The sequence below is a fragment of the Leucopleurus acutus genome (assembly GCF_964270905.1).
Source record: "Leucopleurus acutus genome assembly, chromosome: 18".
NCBI lineage: Eukaryota > Metazoa > Chordata > Mammalia > Artiodactyla > Delphinidae > Leucopleurus > Leucopleurus acutus.
In genome coordinates this window covers 49154165-49179316 of record NC_139160.1, presented here as the reverse complement: position 1 = coordinate 49179316, position 25152 = coordinate 49154165, and the positions used below count along the sequence as shown (strand labels likewise).

Genomic DNA, 25152 nt, shown 5'->3' with positions numbered 1-25152 from the left:
TGAGAAAGAATGGACATGCTTCAAAGGAATAACATAATTGGTTTTCAAATTCAGATTAATATAACACCGCCTTCTTCAATTAACTTTCAAGTTCAATACACATTCGATCCCGATGTCCTTCAGAGTAGTTTACCTTTCTTGCAATCGATTTCAATTTTCCCATTTTCTGTGAATACCTTTTTGAAACTTCCAAGACTAATGCATCGAATGAGTTTTTTCTTCTTCTTTCTCCCCTTCACCATATTTAATCTAAACCAAATTCAAATAATACTTCCCAGGCAACTTTTCTCAGATATGCCCTTTATATTCCCACTATCACCAGTTCAGAATTTAAATTGAATAAGTCTTCGTAAGTGCATGCATCATCTAATCCCCGAGCCTGTTCATCCTTCCACATGCTCTGCACTGGCGAAGGGCCCCCAATTTCAGAGTCAGAAAACTAAGGCCTAAGCCAAACAACATCTCCCTCGAACACTCACTTCCCCACCAAACAAGCCCTATCAATTCTAGTCCCTAAATCTCTCTGGAATTCCTTGCTTCTTTCTCAGATGTACTTCCTGTCTTCGGTCTTCCCCCTGGTCCTCCTCCTCCCCAGAGATTCCTGAACAATCGTCCTAAAATGGAATCCTCTCCATGTCTCCTATCTTTTTTTTTTTAATAAATTTATTTATGTTTAATTTTTATTTTGGGCCGCGTTGGGTTTTTGCTGCTGCGCGCGGGCTTTCTCTGGCTGCAGTGAGCGGGGGCTACTCTTCGTTGTGGTGCTGGGGCTTCTCATTGCAGTGTCTTCTCTTGTTGCGGAGCATGGGCTCTAGGCGTGCGGGCTTCAGCAGTTGTGGCACACGGGCTCAGTAGTTGTGGTGCACAGGCTTAGTTGCTCCGCAGCATGTGGGGTCTTCCCGACCAGGGCTCAAACCCGTGTCCCCTGCATTGGCAGGTGGATTCTTAACCACTGTGCTACCAGGGAAGCCCCAAGTCTCCTATCTTGACATTCTTACCTCTTACAGTTTATTTCCCTCAAGTAAAGTTCAAAACATAGCATTCACATTCATCATCTGCCCACTCTCGGTCACCTCGTTTCTTGACCTACCCCAGCATAAACCCAACACTCTTTCTATAAAACAGCTCTAGAACTCTCTCAACAGCCCTGATCTCTCCCACCTCCACATAAGAGACAACAGGAAGTTTTCTCTTCCTAGAAGGCTCTTGACTGTTCTCCCCCACTTTTGAACTGTTCATCCTTTCAGATTAAACTCAAATGTCACCAGCCTCTGAAGCCTTCCTATCTTCTAGAGGCCTCTCTCATGGGAGCCCATGGGTGCTCCGCACAGAGTGCTTTTAAAGCATTCCATTAAATTATCTTCCTAGTCTCTCCCACTGGACTGTGAACTCCATGAATTCAGAAACAGAATATTGTTCATCTCTGGCTAAGTACTTAAAATATAGGCACTAAAATATTACCAGAAAGAAGAGATTAATCTTCAGCCTCTTCTAAAAATCTATCCTACCAATCATCTAGAATCATTTTTAAGGGGCCATTTACTCCCTCTCATCCCCACTAAATCATAGGGCTCCCCATGCTTTATCGTGAACTTTATTTTAGTTACATCCCCATTTCCGTCTTTCAGCCATTTCCTGTTGCATCCCACTCTATTCTGACTTTAATCAAACAAGTCTAACACAACAGGACCTGTTTACTCTCACTCCAGAGCTATATATTCCATTCCTTCAGCCTAAAATGCCCAGAATCTGTCACACATTTAACTCTTAAATGTCAATTTCCAGGAAACTCCCATAGGACATTGCCAAGTCCCTGATACACCATCACTTTAGAGTCCCAATCACTCATGCAAATATAGAGCCATACCATTATTCATCCACTTATATCCATTACTGACGTTAATAAAAAACATTTTGTGTATTTGTCTCACTACCTCCAAAGGACCTTTGAGGATTATTTTCTTTCCACAAACATTATTCACTTACAGTTGACCTTTGAACAGTGAACATGTAATACCATAGTACGTATTTAGTGAACAAAGTCCACGTGTAAGTGGACCCTCACAAGTTTAAACCTATGTTGTTCAAAGGTCAACTGTACTGAGGGTTTTGCTGAATATCTATACAAGATGAAGTAAAAATATTCTTAGGATAATAATGTCACATACCTTCTCTTTGAGTAGTTCCCATTGATTTATCCCCTAAAACAGAGGTTCTCAAACCACGGTCTCCAGACCATAGTATCCACAGTACCACAGAACTTGTTAGAAATAAAAACCCTCAGACCCTACTTCATACCTCCTGAACCAGCAATTCTGGGGTTAGGAGTCCAGGAATCTGGGTCTTAGTGAGTCCTCCGGGTGGCTCTGATGCATGCAAATGACTGAGAGTCAGTGCCCTAGAAACATACCAAAGTTAAAACTACAGCTTAACCGAAGCTACAGCTTCAACTCCTTTAGCTACTTCTCTGAAAAAGGAAGTTAAACTGAAACATAATTCCTCTAGCCTTACCCAACTAGAATTAAAAACAAACAATAAAAAGCACAAAGAAACTCAGAGTTAAGTGAAAAGCCTGGAACTGCTGCCAATGATTTTCAAGTGTTGACTGAAAAACTTCAATGTGTTTCCCTGGGCTTGCGTGGGCTTAAGAGAGCACCATAAAAATGCACTCGATTTGCTGCTGTCGCTGTTCACTAAGCTGTCACTTAGGATGTCTTGGTCCAGGGATCTAAAGGACAGGGAAGATCACTGAGTTCACTGCTTAACACTCCAAAAGCACCAACACTCCATGGGATCCAGAAGAGAACACCCAAACGTAGAAACACACATACCATGTCCACAGAACACAATGTTTCAAGAAGGACAGAAATGATTTCTCCTGTAAGTTTTCTGAAAAGCCAACCACTGTCAGCTTTAAAGGAATGAATGCTATTCAGAAAGTTAAAGTAAGTTAATTTTGTTACAGTCATCTTATAATTTCCTCATAATATCATACATTCCTGTTATATATCTCTGAAAAAGGGTAATTGGTGAGAAACTGGCCTAGACCTATTTTTGTATTACCTAATCTCTAATTTGTTTTCCCCAGTTAAGAAGGAAGTCTGGATTAGGTAACACTGGAATAATGCATCTGGTGAAAGATTAAATGAGCATGAATCTAAGACCACGTTATCAGAAAATCCTACACACAAAATTATAACACCAAAGTAGCTTACATAAAAATAGTTGTGTATATTAGGGTTGTAAGGCACCACTAACAAACACCAACACAGACCAACTTGTTGAAAACAGGTACAAAACATGGATAAAGAAAAGTGGATAGCGGTTGCACAGACCAATTAAATTGCCATTGGTAAATTTCCTTCTTTATATTCTAAAATGTGAAATAATGTGAACATATTCAGGTCTACTGATTAAAGAAGGTGGTTGCCTTTGAAATTTAAGTATAGCCCTTATCTTATTCAAGTTACTAAATCTGAAGTAGAATAATAAACTAAAATGTAGACAAAGTATCAATATTATAGACAGTCACTCACTGAAATAAGAAAAGGTTAAAGCCAGGTGAAATTAAGTGTTATTCTTGTTCAAGTCTTCTGCTGCCCTGGCTAAGCTGGGCATAAGACACGGGGGGAAATAACTATACCCAAACCTGAAGGTGGGACTTAAGTCAGGATACATGTCTTGGCTCACGAGTGGCCTTGGAATAGCATTTTGACCTCTTCTGGGCCACATTTTCCCTCTCATGTGAAAGGAGGACTGCACTGGATGGAGCTGTCTCTTTAGTACCTTCCAGCTCCGATAGTCTGATTCTTACCTCTTATAAAGGAATATTCCCACCACAATTCTTAAGTTGATATGAAAGGCAGCAGAGAGACTCCCTAGAGAGCTTTTCTGGTAAGTTCAAATAAAACAGTGAACACTCACATCAACTGCATGATGTGACTAAGCATTTTGAACTAATATAAATAAATGTTCCCATGTATTACCTTCATTACGATTGTGGGATAAACGTGCTCTAGAGTTGAAGGCTGACAACTTTTGAATACAGTATTTATCTCCTCATAACTATATGCCAATTTTTAAAGGCTTATGAAATTAAAAATGCTTTTGAAATCACAAGTGAGTTAATTGATAGCAGAAAATTAATAAGTTTTCAAAGTCATTCCCTGAAAGCAATTCTCAGACATGATAAAAAACAACCTTTCAAATAATGTAACCCCAAATTTTGTCTTAAACTTTCAATAGAACACAAAAAAGGGATCAAACACCAGACTGTCAAATTATTTACTTAGGAGTGAGGGAGGATGAAGAGAATCGTGAACAGTGTATTTGGGAGGGAAATGAATACATAGAAGTGTAAAAGTTTACTAAGGTAAGTTCTTCCTGATTGCATCATTCTGTTTTATGAATGAACTAGTAAGACTTGAGACCTTTAGCAAAATGATTTACTAACTAACTTCTTGGTGAGATAATGCCCTTCTTACTTTCATAGTTTTCTTTAACACAACTGTTAGTCAAATTAAGAGGACAAATTATCCACTTATAAGTCTTTAAGGAAAGAGTAAAAACAATCATTCCTAATAATAGAAGATTAAAGCAAGAATAAATCGTTAGCGGGCTATTCAATTATTTTTGCTTTCAACTTTTTCATCCTAAGAACACTGTTGGATATTTTCTGTTTATATAAAATAAATCCAATTGCTTATAGTTGTTATCATAGTAATCAAAATATCCAAGGACAGGGCTTCCCTGGTGGCGCAGTGGTTGAGAGTCCGCCTGCTGATGCAGGGAACACGGGTTCGTGCCCCGGTCCGGGAGGATCCCACATGCCGCGGAGCGGCTGGGCCCGTGAGCCATGGCCGCTGAGCCTGCGCGTCCGGAGCCTGTGCTCCACAACGGGAGAGGCCACAACAGTGAGAGGTCCGTGTACCGCAAAAAAAAAAAAAAAAAAAATCCAAGGACTATGGAGAGATCATCAGTTATCCCTAGATCTGTAGTCTTACATTTCTTAAGATTTAAGTTGGTAGATACTTCTCCATTTACTCTAAATATCAAAGAACAAAAAAGAAAAAGAAAAACTATCTTCTTCACACATAAGGGTAAGAGTAGAGGTCCTTCCTTTCCTATTATTGTTTGTCGCACAGACTGAGTCTACAGGAATGTCACCTGGGTCACACTTTTCTCTTCTGGCAGAGGGAGTCACTCTTGTCCCTCTGCCACACCTCTCCTTTCTCCATATACACAGCTCTTTCTCCCTCCTCTATCTCCTTATATGGACAGATTCTTTATTTTCCCTTCTGCCTTATTACCCCAAGGGTAAAATCATATTGCTTAGTTCACTTAAGAAACACACCCTTACAATCCTTTCTTAAGACTCACCTACTGGCGCAGTGGTTAAGAATCTGCCTGGCAATGCAGGGGACACAGGTTCAAGCCCTGGTCCGGGAAGATCCTGCATGCCGCGGAGCAACTAAGCCCGTGCGCCACAACTACTGAGCCTGTGCTCTAGAGCCCGCAAGATACAACTACTGAGCCCGTGTGCCACAACTACTGAGCCCATGTGCCTAGAGCCCATGCTCCGCAACAAAGACAAGCCACTGCAATGAGAAGCCCACACACCGCAATGAAAAGTAGCCCCCGCTTGCCGGCACGCAGAAACAAAGACCCAACACAGCCAAAAATAAATAAATAAATAAATAAATAAATAAATAAATAAATAAATTTATTAAAAAAAAAACTCACCTACAATTTTTAACCACAAAGTCATCTCTACTGCATCTTATTAAATGAGATATTACTGGGCATTGGAGATTAAGGTTTTAAACTGAGGAAAACATACAGAATTAAGATTACTATGAGACAGAATAATATTGTACATAGCATGTAATGTCTCATATTTTCTTTATCTATTCATCCATCGATGGACATTTAGGTTGTTTCCATATCTTGACTATTGTGAATAATGCTGCAATGAACATGGGGGTGCAGAGAGCTCCTCAAGATCCTGGCTTCAATTCTTATGGATATACACCTGGAAGTGGAAATCCTGCCATCTGCAACAACATGTATGAACCTGGAGGACATTATACCAAGTGAAATAAGCTAGTCACAGAAGGACATGGTTCCTCTTAAATGAGATATCTAAAATAGTCAACAGACATAGAAACAGACAATAGAATGGTAGTTGCCAGGGACCAGGGGAAGGGGAAACTGGGAATTGCTTTTCAGTGGGTATGTAGTGTCAGCTATAAAAGATGAATAAGTCTAGAGATCTGCTGATACATTATGCCTATAGCTAACACTGGCTTGTGTACCTAATGATCTGTCAAGAGGATAGATCTCATGTTAAGTGTTCTTACCATAACAAAAAAGAAATTAGTATGAGAAAATTTGTAAATTAACTCATATCTAAGACAGTCAAGAAAGAAAAAAGGCAGCAACTCAGCAGTACTTTCTCTCAGCACCTTGGGTCCATCCCCTCCTCTCGAGCATTTCCTCTTAGTAGACAAGGGCAATAGACAAGGACCGTCCCTAAGTGTTCTTTGCTCCCTCCATAGGGTTCCTGTTCCTACCTGATTGTCAATCACCAAATACATTATAATTCAATCTAGCTCTAGATATATTAAAAGTTAGGAGTTTAAAAATCTACCATAAAGGTAAAAAAAAAAATGGAGTAGGAAATAAAAAAAGCTATCATGTAGATTATACACACCATATTTAGAGAACACAGTAGTCTAAAATTTTACGTAAAGTATCAATAGTAGTTAACGGCCAGCATATAATGGATGTGTGCCATGTGTCAGGCATCTAAGCTCTTCACCTTTACTCATTTAATCCTCACAATCGTCCCTGTGCAGTAGGTACTAGTGTTGTCCTCTATTTCGCAGGTAAAGAAATGGAAGGACAGAGAGGGTAAGGGAAATGAGCAAAGACCACGGTCAGCACTGGCCGCCTGGGACTAACAACCAGGCATCTGGCTTCCTCTCTTAGTGAGGGAGGAAGGGCTTCCTGCATGAGGCAAGATGGTGCCTGGCCTGTAAGAATGGCTGTCCAGGGGAAGAGGCTGGCCCGACTGGTTGACAAAGCTTGCGTAGAAGGGAAATAAAAATGCAAGTAAATAAGCCACACATGATTAGACAGTAGAACTCCATTAAAGTCTCAAGTGTGCTTGGACTTGACCTGTGGGTAAGTGGGAGCCACGATGGGCTCATGAGTGGGAATACATGATTCAAGTACACGCATGAGACTTGAGACTAACAGAAAAATACGAAATCTTTTATGAAAAGCAGGAGTCAAAATACCATAAGTAGTTAATTATCTGATCAAAGCAAGCTTCCTTGAATTCAAACCATATAAAATCTTAAAACAAAAACTGAACCCTTAATTCATTTGCGAGGGTGAAACCTAAATGCAAAGACACAAGCCCTGCCAGCCAGCAGGCTGCCAGATGGGAGTCAGGTGCAGAGGAGGGGAAGCCTCGTGTGCAGACGCACCCCAACCTGCAGCCCGACCTTCAGAGGTTAATGGGCCTCCTTTCTGATGCTTCACTTTAAAATACACTAAAGCTTCAAATCAGTGAGCTTGTTTTAGGAGAAAAGTTTACCAAAACTCTTTATGATTCTAATAAAATGTAACATTAATCCCAATAGCTAGTTTTATTAGTACCTTTAAAATCTACTGAATGTAGAATTTTATCTAAAACTATGCTTAAAATATCATATCAGAACGAACCCTCCTGACGTGCTCTCTCCACCCCTGATTTATTTGTTTTCAGAGTCCTATCACCACCTCCCATCATTTTATATTTTTATTCATTATTGTCCTCCCTAGTAGAATTTATGCCTAAGAATGGCAAGGCTTTGTCCTTTTCACCACAAAACTGGATCCCCAATCCCTAGAACAGTGCCATGCACAGAGTAAGAACATAATAAATATTTGTTAAACTCATTCATTTATCCATCCATCTAGTTACTGAATCAAATTCCCTGGTGTTACACCTGCCCTAAAATACTGTTATTTTTCCAACCTTGATGAACAGAAGTGGAAGCAGTTTTGGTTTATAAAATTCCGTCAGGCTGAATGAGATGTTTTGCAGATTCCATAGTTTTGTTCTTCAATGCTGTTGTTTGGGAGTAAGGTTTTCATGGGTGGGAGAAAAAACAAGGAGATAAGTCCATTTTGTTGTACGAATTTGTACACAATGTGGTTGAAATGGTCTATGCTATGGGGGGTTGGACATATTCTTGTCTGGAGCAGTTGCTGACAAGAGACGCAGAGTTTAGATTTAAAAGATGTTGACAAGAAAGACAAGGGACAACTTTTCTCAGGTTGTAGGAGAAAATACAAAGCAAGTGAGTGGGGTTAGTACGGCCAACACTGGTCCAGATGGTGGCTACCACACAAACAGGGGTATTTATGATTTAAGGACCCCAAGGCTAGGACACACAGTGATGTTGGATTCGCTAAACTGATCTGAATATCCACCTGAGCCCAGAGGCCAAGCCCACAGTGTTTCCTGTGAGGGCATGACATTCCCACTGCCCTTACTCCGAAAGCAAAGTAGTTCCTAGGACAAGAAATCCGGCCTACCACTTCCAGAAGGCGCCACAGAAAAGAGATTTGGGACTCAAATAATAATTCCTTCTTTTTGTTGGCATTTAAAAGAAGGAAAAAAGACCATAATTTCTGATTAAATGCATTAACAACTCCTACATTTCCATTTGGATACTCTACTGTCATGTCCAGTGCAGTGTGTTAAGACCTCATTTCTATCTTGCCCCCAAATTGGCTACCTTTCCCGTTTCTGCTAATAGTTGCACAAGCTCAAAAGCTGGCCCTTCTTGCTCTTTCATTCTAATCAACCCCCATCATGTCTACTTCAAATATCTTCTCCTCTTTTACAATTTTACTGCTTTCAGCAGTTTGCATCCTTATCAAAACACCCATGAACTGCAACCATTTCCCAACACCTGTCCCAGCCTCCAAGCTAGTTCTCAGTCAATCCATTTTATATACTACTTCATTACCCCATCTTTCTAAATCTCTGATTTTAACATTGTAACCTTCTGCACCAAGCTTTCGGTAGTAATCCCACTACCTAAGAGATAGCTCAAACTCCCCCAGCCAGGATACTCGAGGTACCACTCAAGCTGGTCCCAACCTACCTGTCATCCTGCCTCTAATCTGCCAACCTAGACTAGAAACTCATGCCTTGCATACATACCCTTCTCCACAAATAAGTTCAGGCCTCAAGAGCGGAGATCTTACTTAACTTTACTCATTGCTTTGCATCTAAAGGGCTCTCTAAAATGATTGATTAGAACTTCTCACCTCTGTGCCTCTGGATGTGCCAGTCTTCCTGTAGTATTCTCCCACCTCACTCAAATCCAACTTACCTTCCAGATCCACACTAAAGCCTTACATCTGCCCCAATATCTTTATTAAACCCTCACTCCAGTATGCGATCACTATCATTAATTGCCTAAATACACGTAACTCAGAGCGTGGTGCTCATCGGCACAGCCTGGGAGCTTGCTAGAAATACAGAATCCCAGCCCTGTCCAGACCTAATGAATCAGAATCTGCATTTGAATCAGAGCCCAAGGTGTTTTACGTGCACATTGAAGTTTGAGAAGCACTTGTTGAAAGCACTCTCACTCTCAGTAAAGTCTGGGTAATTTCTCACCCACAGCTTCTAGAAATTACAAATTCTTCTGTATCTTCAAAACTTCCCTCCTATCCAACCAACTTCATGGAGCTCGTGTCTGACAGATACACGTTAACACGTTCAAAATTCCTTTGTTTGACCTTCCTGTCTTTCGTTAGGATACACTTGAAAGCAGAATTATTATAATGGAGAGAAACTGGGTTTGGAGTCCTAATGAGGGTTCCCACTTGTGCTAGGCACATGACCTTGAGTGAGAGGCCAAACCTCTCAGCTTCCATACCTGTATACTCAAGCAGCCACTCTTTCTAACAAAGAGGGTGTAAGATTATACAAGGCATTAAGCAAAGCATTCAAATGTTACTTTCTTTCCACTCTCCTCCACTCCATCTCTCAAAAGCAGTACTTTTCCTCCTTTTACATATTCAACAGCCTTAAAACAAGTGTTTTCTATTATTGCATCTAACCCATTCCACTAGTTATTTAAAAGGAAATTTTTCCTTATTTGTATTCTTCTCTTATACGTGTATCTTAGGCTACTATTAGTTTCAACTATCTTTGGCTTTCTAAAAACATCACATTCACAACATAAAAGTTTAATATTTCTTCCTATGAATGAAAGGTTTACATTCAACAACTAGCAAGAAATAACTTCTAATGACTTGGTAGAAGAAGTGATCACTCCACTTGTCATAAGTCTTAGTAAAGGAATTCTTAAAGTGTCTCTGTGCTTGAGTCATTTCTTGGACTTTGCTTTTCTGAGTCACTATCTGATCCCCCAGGAGTTTCATCTTACCGAAATTAGACAGTGTTATTTACTGTTACACTTGGTGCTTTGTACTTACCACCTGTTTCAAACCCTCCAATGGCTACACTGATAGCAGGGCTTGCAGTGATGTACTGAAGTAATTCTTCTTCTTTAATTCAATAAGCTAGGTAATATGACTATAATTTATCTTTTTGTTTTTAGTTTGAGCTTTCAGACAGGACTTCAAATTATCAAGCATTAAGGTTTTACATAAGATTTAATGCACAATAACCTAAACTGAAATGAAAATATTATATATATATATTTATATTATATGTATATATATAAATAATTTATAAGCATTTATTCCCAGCCAAGGATGTTTGGAGGAGGGAGTCATGGTTTAGTCGTTTTTTTTAAAGATAAGTTAATTTTTAATTTTTTTAAGTTGTTAAGGATAAATTTATTTTTAATTTGTTTGTATTTTAAAATTTAATACATTAATAAAAACAGTATTATATTTCATATTTGTGTTTCAGAACTATTTTGACAACCATGTTTCAATGTAATTGGTTTCTCTTGTGATTCTGTGTATTTTATTTTATTTTATCTTTTATTGGGGTATAGTTGTTTTACAATGTTGTGCTAGTTTCTACTGTACAGTGAAGTGGAGCTCCCTGTGCCATATAGCAGGTTCTCATTAGTTGTCTATTTTATACATAGTAGTGTATATATGTTAATCCCAATCTCCCAATTCATCTCACCCCCCTTTCCTCCCTTGGTGTCCATATGCTTGTTCTCTACATCTGTGTCTCTATTTCTGCCTTGCAAACCGGTTCCTCTGTACCATTTTTCTAGATTCCAAAAATATGCGTTAATATACGATATTTGTTTTTCTCTTTCTGACTTACTTCACTCTGTATGACAGTCTCTAGGTCCATCCACGTCTCTACAAATGACCCAATTTCGTTCCTTTTTATGGCGGAGTAATATGCCATTGTGTATATGTATCACATCTTCTTTATCCACTCCTCTGTCGATGGACACTTAGGTTGCTTCCATGTCCTGGCTATTGTGCACAGTGTCGCAATGAACATTGGGGTGCGTGTGTCATTTTGAATTATGGTTTTCTCTGGGTATATGCCCAGTAGTGGGATTGCTGGGTCATATGGTAATTCTATTTTTAGTTTTTTAAGGAACCTCCATACTGTTCTCCATAGTGGCTATATCAATTTATATTTCCACCAACAGTGCAAGAGGGTTCCCTTTTCTCCACACGCTCTCCAGCATTTGTTGTTTGTAGATTTTCTGATGATGCCCATTCTAACTGGTGAGAGGTGATACCTCATTGTAGTTTTGACTTGCACTTGTCTAATAATTAGTGATGCTGAGCATCTTTTCATGTGTTTTTTGGCCATCTGTATGTGTTCTTTGGAGAAACATCTGTTTAGGTCTTCTGCCCATTTTTTGATTGGGTTGTTTGTTTTATTGATATTGAGTTGCTTGAGCTGTTTATATATATTGGAGAATAATTCTTTGTCCATTGATTCATTTGCAAATATTTTCTCCCATTCTGAGGGCTGTCTTTTCGTCTTGTTTATGGTTTCCTTTGCTGTGCAGAAGCTTTTAAGTTTCATTAGTTTCCATTTGTTTATTTTTGTTTTTATTTCCATTACTCTAGGAGGTGGATCAAAAAATATCTTGCTGTGATTTATGCCCAAGGGTGTCCTTCTTATGTTTTCCTCCAAGAGTTTTATAGTGTCGGGTCTTACTTTTAGGCCTTTAATCCATTTTGAGTTTACTTTTGTGTATGGTGTTAGGGAGTGTTCTAATTTCATTCTTTTACATGTAGCTGTCCAGTTTTCCCAGCACCACTTATTGAAGAGACTGTCTTTTCTCCATTGTATATCCTTGCCTCCTTTGTCACAGATTAGTTGACCATAGGTGTGTGGGTTTATCTCTGGGCTTTCTATCCTGTTCCATTGATCTATATTTCTGTTTTTGTGCCAGTACCATACTGTCTTGATTACTGTACCTTTGTAGTATAGTCTGAAGTCAGGCAGTCTGATTCCTCAAGCTCTGTTTTTTTTTTCCTCAAGATTGCTTTGGCTATTTGGGTCTTTTGTGTCTCCAAACAAATTTTAAGATTTTTTGTTCTAGTTCTGTGAAAAATGCCATTGGACTTTGATAGGGATTGCACTGAATCTGTAGATTGCTTTGGGTAGTAGAGTCATTTTCACAATATTGATTCTTCCAATCCAAGAACATGGTTTATCTCTCCATCTGTTGGTACCATCTTTAATTTCTTTCATAGTGTCTTATAGTTTTCTGCATACAGGTCTTTTGTCTCCCTAGGTAAATTTATTCCTAGGTATTTTATTCTTTTTGTTGCAATGGTAAATGGGAGTGTTTCCTTAATTTCTCTTTCAGATTTTTCATCATTAGGATATAGGAATGCAAGAGATTTCTGTGCATTAATTTGTATCCTGCAACTTTACCAAATTCATTGATTAGCTCTAGTAGTTTTCAGGTGGCATCTTTAGGATTCTCTATGTATAGTATCATGTCATCTGCAAACAGTGACAGTTTTACTTCTTTTCCAATTTGTATTCCTTTTAATTCTTTTTCTTCTCTGATTGCCATGGCTAGGACTTCCAAAACTATGTTGAATAATAGTGGCGGGAGTGGACATCCTTGTCTTGTTCCTGATCTTAGAGGAAATGCTTTCATTTCTTCAGCACTGAGAATAATGTTGGCTGTGGTTTTGTCCTATATGGGCTTTATTATGTTGAGGTAAGTTCCCTCTATGCCCACTTTCTGGAGAGTTTTTTGGTTTGGTTTTAACAAGTAAAATGAAGCATCAAAAATTGGTAAATTAATAACTTATTTAGAATAATTTCCTGCCAGTTCTGTTTTTAAATATACGTTTCATGCCAATGCTGTAAAGGTCAAAGTGTGGTAGTATGATCCTGAGCAATTTAGATTAGTAAGGTTTTACAATCCACAGCCTCTAACAGGAATGTTCCATTAGAATGGCAAATACAACTGAACATTCATAACTATCTGTGTAAAGGTCATAAAACCTACAAAGGTCTTTATGTGTGCATATCAATAAAATCCAAATACTCTATTTACTAGACAGGGAGAAAAGACCACACATGTAGCATACTTCTTCTATTCTAAGGTACACATGTGTCTATTTAACATTTCTAAAATAAGGAGATCTTAAAAGCACTGATCTTAGATTTAATGGCACATAGTAATATTGTACCTATTTGAAGTTACTTAGCTCACAAACTAGGGGGAAATTTTAATTATAATATAAAGATATTGGCCATGTATCAAATGAGGTAATATCAGTCATACACACAAATCCATCTGGGCTATAGCTGGCCTGGTTAAGCAGCAACTCAGACAATTTCAGTCCCATAGCACTAGAAAGAATATTAGCAAGTTTTTAAAGTCTGTTCAAGTCTGTTTAGACAATACGGTGGAAGCAATCCAAGCTTTGAAGGCTAAGACATCCCCTGAATTTAAATCCTAGCTCTGTTATTTGCCCAAGATAAGCTAAACCAGTTACTCTTCTCTCTGACTCCCTTCATTTCATGCATTGGAAGCAAAATGGCTGGCTGGGCTGTTACTAGGTTAGAAATAACTAATGTAAAACACCTGACAGATAGCTAGCTGTCTGTCAGGTGTCCAAACCTGATGGAGTAGTTATGAAATATTCGGACACTCTAGTACAGTGATGCCCTCACCTAGTTGATATTCATCAGTCCAAATCCATCGTTCCCTTAGAGTTGTAAACTGTAAATCATTGCAAAGCTCTTTAAGACACAAAAGCAAACATTAAGACTGAAGAATGCTTTTCTCATCTTCCCCATTTATGGTTTTAAGAACGAGGTAGAGAAAGAGTAGGTTTTTTTTTCTCTTCTACCCACCCAGGATTCAGGGTCTGTACACAGCACATAATAAATATTCAATGGCTGCGGCTGACAAGCCACAAGATAAAAGGTGTACAGATGAGAGAACTCAGTACCCCTAGGCTAAGCCTCATGTACCTGTCCACCCTCCCTCTTCAGCCCATCAGGACTGTGCTGCTTCTAGATACCCCAGCAGCAGTAATCTCTGGCTCTAGCAGCTCAAGGCTTACATCAATGGATATCAGTCTTTACGGGAATTTTTTACCCTGACTCTTTCTTGTAAGCAGAATGAAAAAGAGAATGAAAAATATGAGAAAGGACATAGAGCTCTATTTCTTAATCTGGGATGGGCATGCTTTAGACACCAATATTTAATCATACTATTCCTATTTCTCCTCCAAGACAGGGACCAAGTCCTTCTGGTGAAATGAATTCTTCACTAAAATAAAAAAGGATCTAGGGACCCTCAGGGTCTGGTGCCTCACTCTTTGAAGCCTTTTACAAATTTTCACATATGTTCTTAGTGTGTGTACACGTGTGTGCTCTACTGCACACTTTTGAGATGAATACACATTATACACAAAATAAAGTCTGAGCTCCCCACTTAGTAGAGAATTTTTCTTCTCAATATTAAGTCAAAAGAAGCCTAGTAACATGTCAGCCAAATTGTCTACCCAGACATAGATTCTTTTGAAGATTATTTCCGTTTATCTCAGTAAAAGTGAAAGAAAAAATACAGAACAAAAGCATTTCACAAATTCTAGCAGCCATCAATGTTATTATAATGTAATGAAATGGTGAAATGTAATAACAGTAATACTTGATATCTAGGGATTTCTCCCCAAAGTGCTCAAAATACACAGCACAAACCCTTCTTAAATTTATGGTGGTTAATGCAAACAGAGCTTAATTCAAAGCAGCTGCTTTTTCCAGGCCACCAAGATCCCCCACTTTTTCCTTTTTTAACTTAAGAAAAACTGGCTTACCTGAAGTGTGTTCATTCAAGTATGTTTTTAACCTACTTATTTTTGAATGGAATTTTATTACACTATCATATGCATTTAATGTGGCAAGTATCCTTAATTTATACAGCAGCTGTACACTTTTCCTTAAAATTAAAGGTTTCTCAGTAACACTTTTGGAACATGTTTTCTTAAGTTTACTGTGTATATTTTGGTCAGTAGTATCTGAAGCAATGCTTTTAAGCTCTTAAGAAAAAGTGACCATCACCCTGCCTCTCAGTTCAGTAGGGATATGCAGAAGGTATGTCTCTGAAAAATGGAGAATCAGTCCATCAGCAGCCAATCCCACCTGGGAGGGCTGCTCAGCATGACAAATTATACCAGGGCAATTACCCCTAAAATATAACTACTCCACTAACCTAGACTCTTTAAAATAACCAATAAATGATCAATATACAACTTTTATACCTATTCAACATTTGATAGCGAGTCTCTTCATTTTAAAAGAACCAAGCTATAATGTTATGTCAAAGCATCAACATGAAAGTATACTTCCTAGTTTCTTGATGTGTTTCACCACGTACAACTGGAAGTAAATAAGAACCAAAGCTTATGACCTCACAAACAGTGCCTATTGCTAGTTATGATTGTTCATGTCCAGAGTTAAAACTACAAATATTTTAGAGAATATAATCAAGACCTTTATGCTATCAGTACAGTAGCCTTTTGATGGACAGCACAGATGGGAGATATCCAAAAGGAGCAGCTAAGTTTTCTGTCTGGGGGACAACATAGCTGCAGTGTGCATTTGAATTCTGTAAACATTATGAACACCTATCCGCCCCCCCCCCAAAAATTCATAAGGCCTACAAAAGCCTTTTAGAGAACAGCATCTGATCTGATCTTGCCTATCCAAAGGATAACCGCCTCTCCTCTCCTAATGACCAAAACGATAAGAATTTTCACAGAAGAGGAAAAATGGGATGAAAGAATTAAACCAATCACCAAAGTAAAGTTTTGAATTTGGATTTGTGTTGTGGACTGCTTGTGGTTTCATGTCTTTTTTTTTTTTGCTTTTTTAAATATGGAAATAGAAACTTTTTAAGGAAATAAATCCAAATCAAACTACAATATTTCTAACATTTCATAAAATACACAGAAAATTGAGGTCTCAAAAAGTTAATAAAATTATGTTGGTCCCACATAAACAGGAGGAAGAGTAAATAACTTAGATATATGTTCTCTGGTTTCCAGCTTTGCTATTCTAATGAAACAGATACACTGTAAAAAGCTGACTAAACATACATGTCAGAAAAACATCTGTTTTAATATCTGCTCCTAATTGAAAGAAGAGATAAGTCTAAAATGGCTAAAATTCTCATAAAAAAACAAAGAGCCTATAGCCAATCATCACAATTTAAGTAGCTGGGGGCCAAATTTTTCCCTCCATGTTCTTCTGTAGAGCACACATATCTTCACTTCATAGGGTCAAGAATCTGGATATATGTATATGTACAGCTGATTCACTTTGTTATAAAGCAGAAACTAACACACCATTGTAAAGCAATTATACTCCAATAAAGATGTTAAAAAAAATAAAATAAATGATCACAATTGATAATTCAGTACCACTTATTGAGCACTACTATATGTCAAGCACTATCCACTTTACATACATGACTTTATGAAAATCCGTACAATATCCTTGCGGGGTAGGGCTATCCCCCAAATGGTATTATTTGCTAAGCTCCAGGATATTAGCCATTCCATCTCGCTTGTTCACTGAGCAGTAAAGTGATCACAGGGAGGAAAACTAACCTGTCTAAGGTCATTCAGCCACCAGGTGACTGAATGGGATGGGATTAAACCCATGTCAGGCACCTAAAGTCCCTGCTATTGTTAGGATGATTGTCTATTCATGACAATTGATGCACATCAACTGAAATTCTATTCCATCCTGGGTGAGAAAGAAACCCAGCCTGGGGTATACTAGAAACAATTCAAACGAACTGCTAAGAAATCTTCATGTTTCTGTGTGCTCATATTCTTCAAGTAGTTTTTATCATGCCAAAGTCAAAGGCAATTTGTGACTTTTTTCAAATTGGCTTTGGTGTTTAATGCTAGGCAAAGGTAAGAGGTACCAAGGCAGATAGCTTGACTTTGGAAGAAACAAGGCTTACTGTAAACTTGTTGGTAAAACTTCTTATTAAAGTAACTTTAATGACTTCCCGTTAAGTTACCTCCACTCTTGATTCCTGCTTTTAAAATTTTCTGTCCCTTGCCCTTGAGCTTCTACAAGATATTCCAACTACCTACGTAACAACTATACTTTTCCACCCAAGCCTTAAGCATACATTTAGATTGGTGACGGTATGAGAACATTAGAACGTTTCTAAAGCTTCATATAAATATAAGCATGGAACAACATCCCTCAAATGTCAGTTAAAACAATACTAGCATTTACCATTGGACATCAGCATAAGGATTAAAACTTCCACCAAATACTTTGGAAAGTATATGGCCCAACATTCCCATTTTAGTTTTACCCACACAACTGAGAGGAAACACACATTCTTCTTTTAAACTGTATAAGTTTCAGATTGTGTTGCAATATCCTGAAATGATAAGTAAAAGCCTCACCCAGCAAACCAAAAGTTTAGTGACTGCTTTCCCAGATCTGCTTTGCAATTTTGAAAGATGAGGAAGAAAGATAGGAGCACTTAGCAAAGAAATATTCAGTTCTCATCTTCGAAGCCTGGTTTTAAGATTTCCATATCTTCATAATTAAAATCTGATTTTCAAATAAGTATTTAACACCTAAGGTGTCAGGAGGAGATTAAATGCATTATCTCTGCCCTCAGATAGCTTCAAGTCTAGGGAAGAATTAGATGTAGGTAAAAACAAGAAATGCTTTGAAAGCCCAGAAGAGAGACCAACGTCACCTTCAATTAGAAGTGTTTCCTGACTAAAAAGCTGAAATGACTGTTCATCTCTATAGTCCCAGAGAGCCCTGTGCATTTAACACAATGTATTCTAACTTAACTTATGAGGACACTTCCTCAATTATAATGTGAACCCTCTAACGGCAGGACTCCATCTTCTTTATGCCTGTACCGGCCACAGAGAAGATGCTGAATCAATGCTTGCTGTATGATTGGCAAGTGAATGAAACCAAAATTTCCCCATAGCTGGATTAACTGCCACTTTCTACTCTGTAGCTCCAGAAACAGATGTAAGCACACGCACCTCCCATGTACACCCTTCACTCAAACAATCAGTTAAATCAGACCAGAATATAGCATGAAATTCAGGGAAAAACAATGCTTAACATCTCCAGTGACCCGTGAAGCTCTCATTTTCAAAAATGACTGACAGGACTACAGATATTACAGTGCATGTAACTGTAAAAGTTTGATTAATTCAACATAGGCAGCCCTACAGATAATTAGGTGAAAAAAGAATCTCTTCAACAAAAGTATCTCTTTGGTTTAACCCTTTGAAGGACCACGTTATAAAACAAATGCTATCTGATAGGCGAAGCAAATTCTACCACCTTCCCATGAACTGATTCATGACAACTGCTAATCAAATGAGCCACCAAGTGAGATTCTTTGGAGCAATGAATTTAGGATGGGTTACTTCTGTGGATAAAGATCCTGGCCATAAAAGTCTATAACATGAAGTCTCACCCAGCAAACCAAGACAAAATCAGACCCCATGGCTCTTTGGATTTGAGGGAGTGGGGAGCTGAGGAAGGAGACTTGGCATCCAGAAAGTGTCGATCTATCGAAGAAATAAATTAAGAACTAGAAATGGAGAGAAATAAATGCCAGGTAAAACTGCTAGTTATTCTACAGTTTGTCCCTGCAGCTCATATCCCACCACCTTCTCTGCAGTTGAGCAGACTCTTAGAAATTCAAACTTTGCCATTAAAGATCATTTGAAAAATGTGACCATATATTTTTGCTGCTGGCCTTAAACAGGACTTGGGCAACCCAAAAGAATTAATGTCCCCCTTTCAGTAACTACCTAACACCAGAGAATGAATGGGATAGAGATATATGTGATGCAGTAAACTTCCTTTCTCTTTTATTCTGTTCTAATTACTTGGTAGGAAGGGAGGGAACATTTTAAAATAGCAACATGAATTGACAGGTGGAACTCCCCATACTCAAGTTACAGATCCAAGTTTGGATATCATTAAGGTTGCTTTTTTCCTTTTCGTTTTTTTTAAACAGATTAAGACATTGAGAAACTCATTTGAAAGACACATCTGGAAAAAAAAAGTAGTATAATCAGGTTTAAATGAGAGAAAGTTGAAAATTATCCAATTCAAAGTAGGTATATTTTTACTTACATGAATAACAACCTTAAAAAAATACACATACACATTCATATCTCAAGTCAAATTTGGCAGACTGTAAAAGAGAGCCATCTGGGAACTTAATTCCTAAGACATGACTTTACAGTATTGCTGCAAAATCAAGCACCTTTTGAAGCTTTAGAGATCAGCTAAATCCTTAAAATATCATTTTGAGCCTCCGTTATTTTCACAAGGGAAATACGTGAACATTAATTTCGCTTCCAACTACTGTTCCTTTGGTAACTAGTACATGTAAAAATAACAGATTCTTGATTTCTCCACCCTCCATTTGATAAACAGACCTTTTAAAAAAACTCAGTCAATAATATCTCAAGTCACGTTTTAGAACTAAAATATTAATATCGTAAATAACAAAAGAGTAAGTGTACACTAAAAAATACTTTTTCTTTGCATGACAAATATTGTGTTCAAAAGCATCGCCATCCTATAATTGTATTATGAACAGAATGCATCTAAGGAAGTGCGAAAAACTGGATTGGAATGGTAAGGGGGTGGAAACAGAAAACATGTTTATAATCTGTTCAAATTCTCAGCTTAAAAATTTCAATGTATAATTTGGTTTAGAGCAATGGTTTAAATGCAGGACTTAGTCTGAGTCAAAATGCTAGACACAAAATTAAAACCTTTAATGTTCAACTCTACCTTTCTGTCAACTTCAATCTTCCAATACGGGACGTCTGGGCTGCTCTGTTGAGTTGCTTTCCACAACGAGTCATTGTTCTGTGCCTCTTGATGACCAGATGCCACCAAAGCCCATGACACTTGCTGTAGGAGCTCTGCAGTGTGCTGTGGTTGCTCTCCCACAGGCCTTTTAGAGAAAGTGTGCAGAGATGGCCCTGTGGGAGTCACACCCCCTCTTCTCTGCAGATTGTGTGTGTTTCTAAGCTCAGTATGGATATTTGGTAAATGGTTAATAATACGGTGCAGTTAATCATTGGTGCAGAAGCTAAATTTCATGGCCTCAGAAAACATCTCAACTAGGATAGGTTCAATCTCAATCTACCATTCATGGAGCCTAAGTCTGCAGTTTGCTTACTACCCTTTTGGGAAGAAAAGGAGTAAAGATACACCCTGTCCATCAAAGTCAGGAATGTCAAAATTAAAAGTATCAACTGACTTTTGCATATATGTAGTCCCAAAATAAGTGGAATAATTCAAACATATTTGGAAAAGTTCAAACTATTACTTCCTTCAAATAAAATAATTCAGTTAGAAAATTAATATGTATAATTACAGAAATATAAAGAGTACCCTAGCTTGTTTGACTAACGAAAATTGTTACAAAGTAAATGGTAAATCTCAAACTACTGGAAAATAAGATTTGTACTTAGGGTCTGGATTAGTGAAGTGATTCAACAGCAGTGGGTCTTTATATTAATTGCTTCTGCTCTTGCCACTCATTCTCACCACACACAACTCTCCTAGGCTCTGTGTGTCATCTATGCTTTTAATAACATAGATAGTGGACTGTCGTCCACTATCAAAAAGAAATACCTCACATTTGCCAACATGTAGTTCTTTGCTCTCAGTATGTTCTGCAAATGTGTATCTTAGATTACATGTGCAGGAAGACCAACAACAGGTCTGTGAACTGTTAACGCAGTATCTTAGGGGTTGAATTTTGATAGAGCATTTAAAATAATAAATAGTTTGCCACACTTCTGCTAATTTTTTTTTTTTTCGGTACGCAGGCCTCTCACTGTTGTAGCCTCTCCCGTTGCGGAGCACAGGCTCCGGCCACGCAGGCTCCGTGGCCATGGCTCACGGGCCCAGTCGCTCCGCGGCATGTGGGATCTTCCCGGACCGGGGCACAAACCCATGTCCCCTGCATTGGCAGGCGGACTCTCAACCACTGTGCCACCAGGGAAGACCCCTGAGCTTTTTTTTTTTTACTTTTGCTAATTTTAATGTACATGGATGGGCACGGTAATGTCCAAGTACTCACACCTTACTGCACGCTCCAAATACAATGAGCCTTTCCGTAAAACGAACATACTAACACAGAAATACATGTTATTATATTAGTAAGTAAAAAGTCACACTTCAGCTGAAAATTTATGTCAGTATCCTCCCTTCCACACAATTATCTTGCTGGCAGAGTGGAAATCTAAAAATTTGAAGTCAAGGCCTCTCAACCTCAGCACTACTGATATCTGCGATCAGAAATTCTTTGTTACGGAGGCCACTAAATACCCTTTGGAACTGAAGGGTACTTAGCAGCACCCCTGACCCCCAGGATGGCGGTAGCACCCCCATCCCAGCTATAACAACCAAAAGTATCTCCAGACGTTGCCAAATGCCCCCAGTTGAGAACCACCAGCCTAACCAACACCAAGGCTTTTAATCTACAATAAATATAGGACAAGATCTTTGACCTACAGAAGCCTCCACATTACATAAGAACTGAAACTAAAGAGAAATGCATTACTATTTCATAAGGAATTATTTGCTTTCCTTCACATTTTCCCTTCCTTCTATAAAAATGCTATCTCAGGGCTTCCCTGTGGCGCAGTGGTTAAGAATCTGCCTGCCAATGCAGGGGACACGGGTTCGAGCCCTGGTCCGGGAAGATCCCACATGCCGCAGAGCAACTTAAGCCCTTACGCCACAACTACTGAGCCTGCGCTCTAGAGCCCGCGAGCCACAACTACAGAAGCCCACGTGCCACAACTACTGAAGCCCGCGTGCCACAACTACTGAAGCCCACGTGCCACAACTACTGAAGCCCACGTGCCACAACTACTGAAGCCCACGCTCTACAGCCCGTGCTCCGCAACAAGATAAACCACCGCAATAAGAAGCCTGCGCACCGTAACGAAGAGTAGCCCCTACTCGCCGCAACTAAAGAAAGCCTGTGCACAGCAATGAAGACCCAACGCAGCCAAAAGTAAATAAATAAATAAATAAATTTTTTTTTAAAAAAATGCTATCTCAGGGCAGAGGAGCTCTGGCCAACCATTTAAAGAAGCTGTCTGCCAGCTTTCTCACTCTCCACCCTCCACTTCCTTTGCAGCAGTTCCACGATCGACCCCTGTGCTCTTTGGTCCAACAAGACGGAGCTGTCGGGGCGATGCTCTTAATTAAGAGTGTCAAGGTCCTCATGCAGATGTTCTCACTAGGACTGCTTGGACACATCTTGCTTTTATGGACTTGTGGTTTCCACTGAAACAAGTTGTTCTGCATACTTCCTACTACGGCTGTAACTACGTGACCTCCTGGTTTCGGTTTGTCACTAACTTAATTTCATTGAAGGCTGAGCCCAGATACTGATTTTTCCTGAACACTTTAGACCCAGTGTCTCATGAAACAGGCTCCAGGCAAGTTTCACTCAGGGCACTCTTGTTATTAGAAGCCAACAAACATGTTTTATTAAGTTCATAGCCTCCTTGAACATCGGCTACAGAGTTTCAAAACAGTATGATTTTAAGGGGAAAAGACATTTCTTCTTAATAGACAGCAACAACTGAAGAAAAACACTTTGAAAGTTAAAAATTTCTTTGCCCATCAGATAGGTCATATGAGAGAATGCTGATTAGGAAAAATAAATTCATCCATAGTTATTTTTCATGGAAATTAAACATGACCTCGAATACTGCAGAAGTAAACATGCCATTTTGGTGATGAAACTTAGCATCTCTCAACAATCTTCCAATTAATCAGAAATGCTAACAGATCCATCCCTGCTATGCACGTATCACTGCTGTGTCGTTTAGAAATGCTTGTTCAACAGAACTAGAAGCATATAGATATGAAATGGCTTGTTCATTTAAAAATATATCATTGCTTTTAAAAGATTAATCCTACCCAGGTTTTTAGGTTATATGGCTAAAGACAATGTTTACTATAAAAAATATTTATAGACAGGGTTATTCTTCTTTAGAAAAAAATCTTGACCATATTTAAGATTTTACAGTCATTTTTTAATGACTTTAAAGCTATTACAACAGAGATATTAACTCTTCAAACTTAGTCTTTGAATTGGTAAAAGCTGATTTTTTCATTTCTATTATTTCTATAGATAGAATAAGGTGTTTATTTTTTTCCAAAGGAAAAATGCTAATTATGTTTAAGAGCCATGATAAGAAGGAAGTCATTATTACAAAATTAAATCATTTTCCTGTCACACTGAGCTGGTAACATGAGGTTATTCTGATTCACTGAAAGCAAATTTAGATTTATAAGAGAAAAATCTTACAAGAGTTTAAAACCAGATTTCCTGAAACCATATACTCAAACACAAACAGCATTTTCCATCTAAAACACAACACAAACACCTGCGCACATGTTTTCACACACCCCCCCAGACTTTCACTTTCTCATCCATACTATTAAAAGAGTGAAAAACAGTTCATTTTTAGAAATCAGCCAGTTGACAAAAGTCATTAGCAGTACATGTTGGTCCCAAGCACCGCTGCTTTCCAAATATTAAGTCTCTTTTATCACTGTCCCACTCTCATTTTTATGTTAGCAATCATGTCTTAATTTCAAATAATTTTTACCCTGTAAGCTAAAATATAACCTTCTCCATTTTCTTTATAAATATAATGAGCATCCTCACCATTAGCAACCAAACACTATGATGTTGGACAAGCATTAAAATATAAACCACCATTTTGGCTAATACAGGAATCTAAAATAATAAGATACCATGGTCTCAGTTACAGACAGCTTCACACTCACAATCCCTAAACTATTTCTTAAATGGTCTGTTTTGGAATGCAAACAGAGGAAGACGGAGGGACAATTTTCCTGTAATCAGAGCTCTCAGAAATTATTTACACTTAAGCCACAAGCCCTAAGTTTAAAAAAACATGTAACAAACCAGTGAAACTTACTTGACAGTGACTCGATTTGATAAATCCTGTAGATCCCCAGGATGGAAAAGCTGGGCTTCTTTCAATCCAATCTGTTCACAAGCTTTCAAAAAAACGTTTATATTATCCTGTGAAAAGAAGTGGAAAGTGATTGCTTAGCCGAGCTCTCTCTCAGACAAAGGTTACCAATTTTTATGATATAACTTCCAAGCTTCAAAGTCCAATTACAGCCAGCAAAAAAGGAGGAAGCAAGACCAAGCCACTCATGTACGTAAAAAAAAATAATATTAATACATGTGCACGTATAGCCTTTCAGTTTTCCAGAGCATAAACGGCAGTGCTCTCTCATGCCAGGCATATGCTGTTCCTGTGATCTTTGTGACTGACACGTTAAACATTACCTGTTATAGGACAAGTGCCTGGCCACTGAGCAGTAATCTACACTTGGATGTCAGCTCTGCTCTGCAAACAAACGCCCTCTTCCCAGCTTTGCACGACAAGCCTCACCTCTCCTCTTTAAAAATAACTCCAGCTACTGACATTCACCCACCCAGAAACTGTTGGCAGGGAAGAAAGAAGAGGAGGAACATTCTGTTTCTATGATTACAAATTACAGAACGACTGTGGAATACCACACCTGGAATCTGGGTTTGGTTG

General features: G+C 38.5%; 1 protein-coding gene across 2 annotated transcripts in view; it reads right to left on the bottom strand.

Annotated features, from left to right (window-relative positions):
• LMO7 (LIM domain 7) overlaps positions 1-24643 on the bottom strand; it is a 96910-nt gene extending 72267 nt beyond the window's left edge. For both annotated transcript variants that reach the window (XM_082859714.1, XM_082859713.1), the window contains exon 1: positions 24517-24643. The gene's annotated coding sequence lies outside the window, so the exon portion shown is untranslated. The remainder of the gene's footprint in view (positions 1-24516) is intronic.
• Positions 24644-25152: the final 509 nt, after the last annotated feature.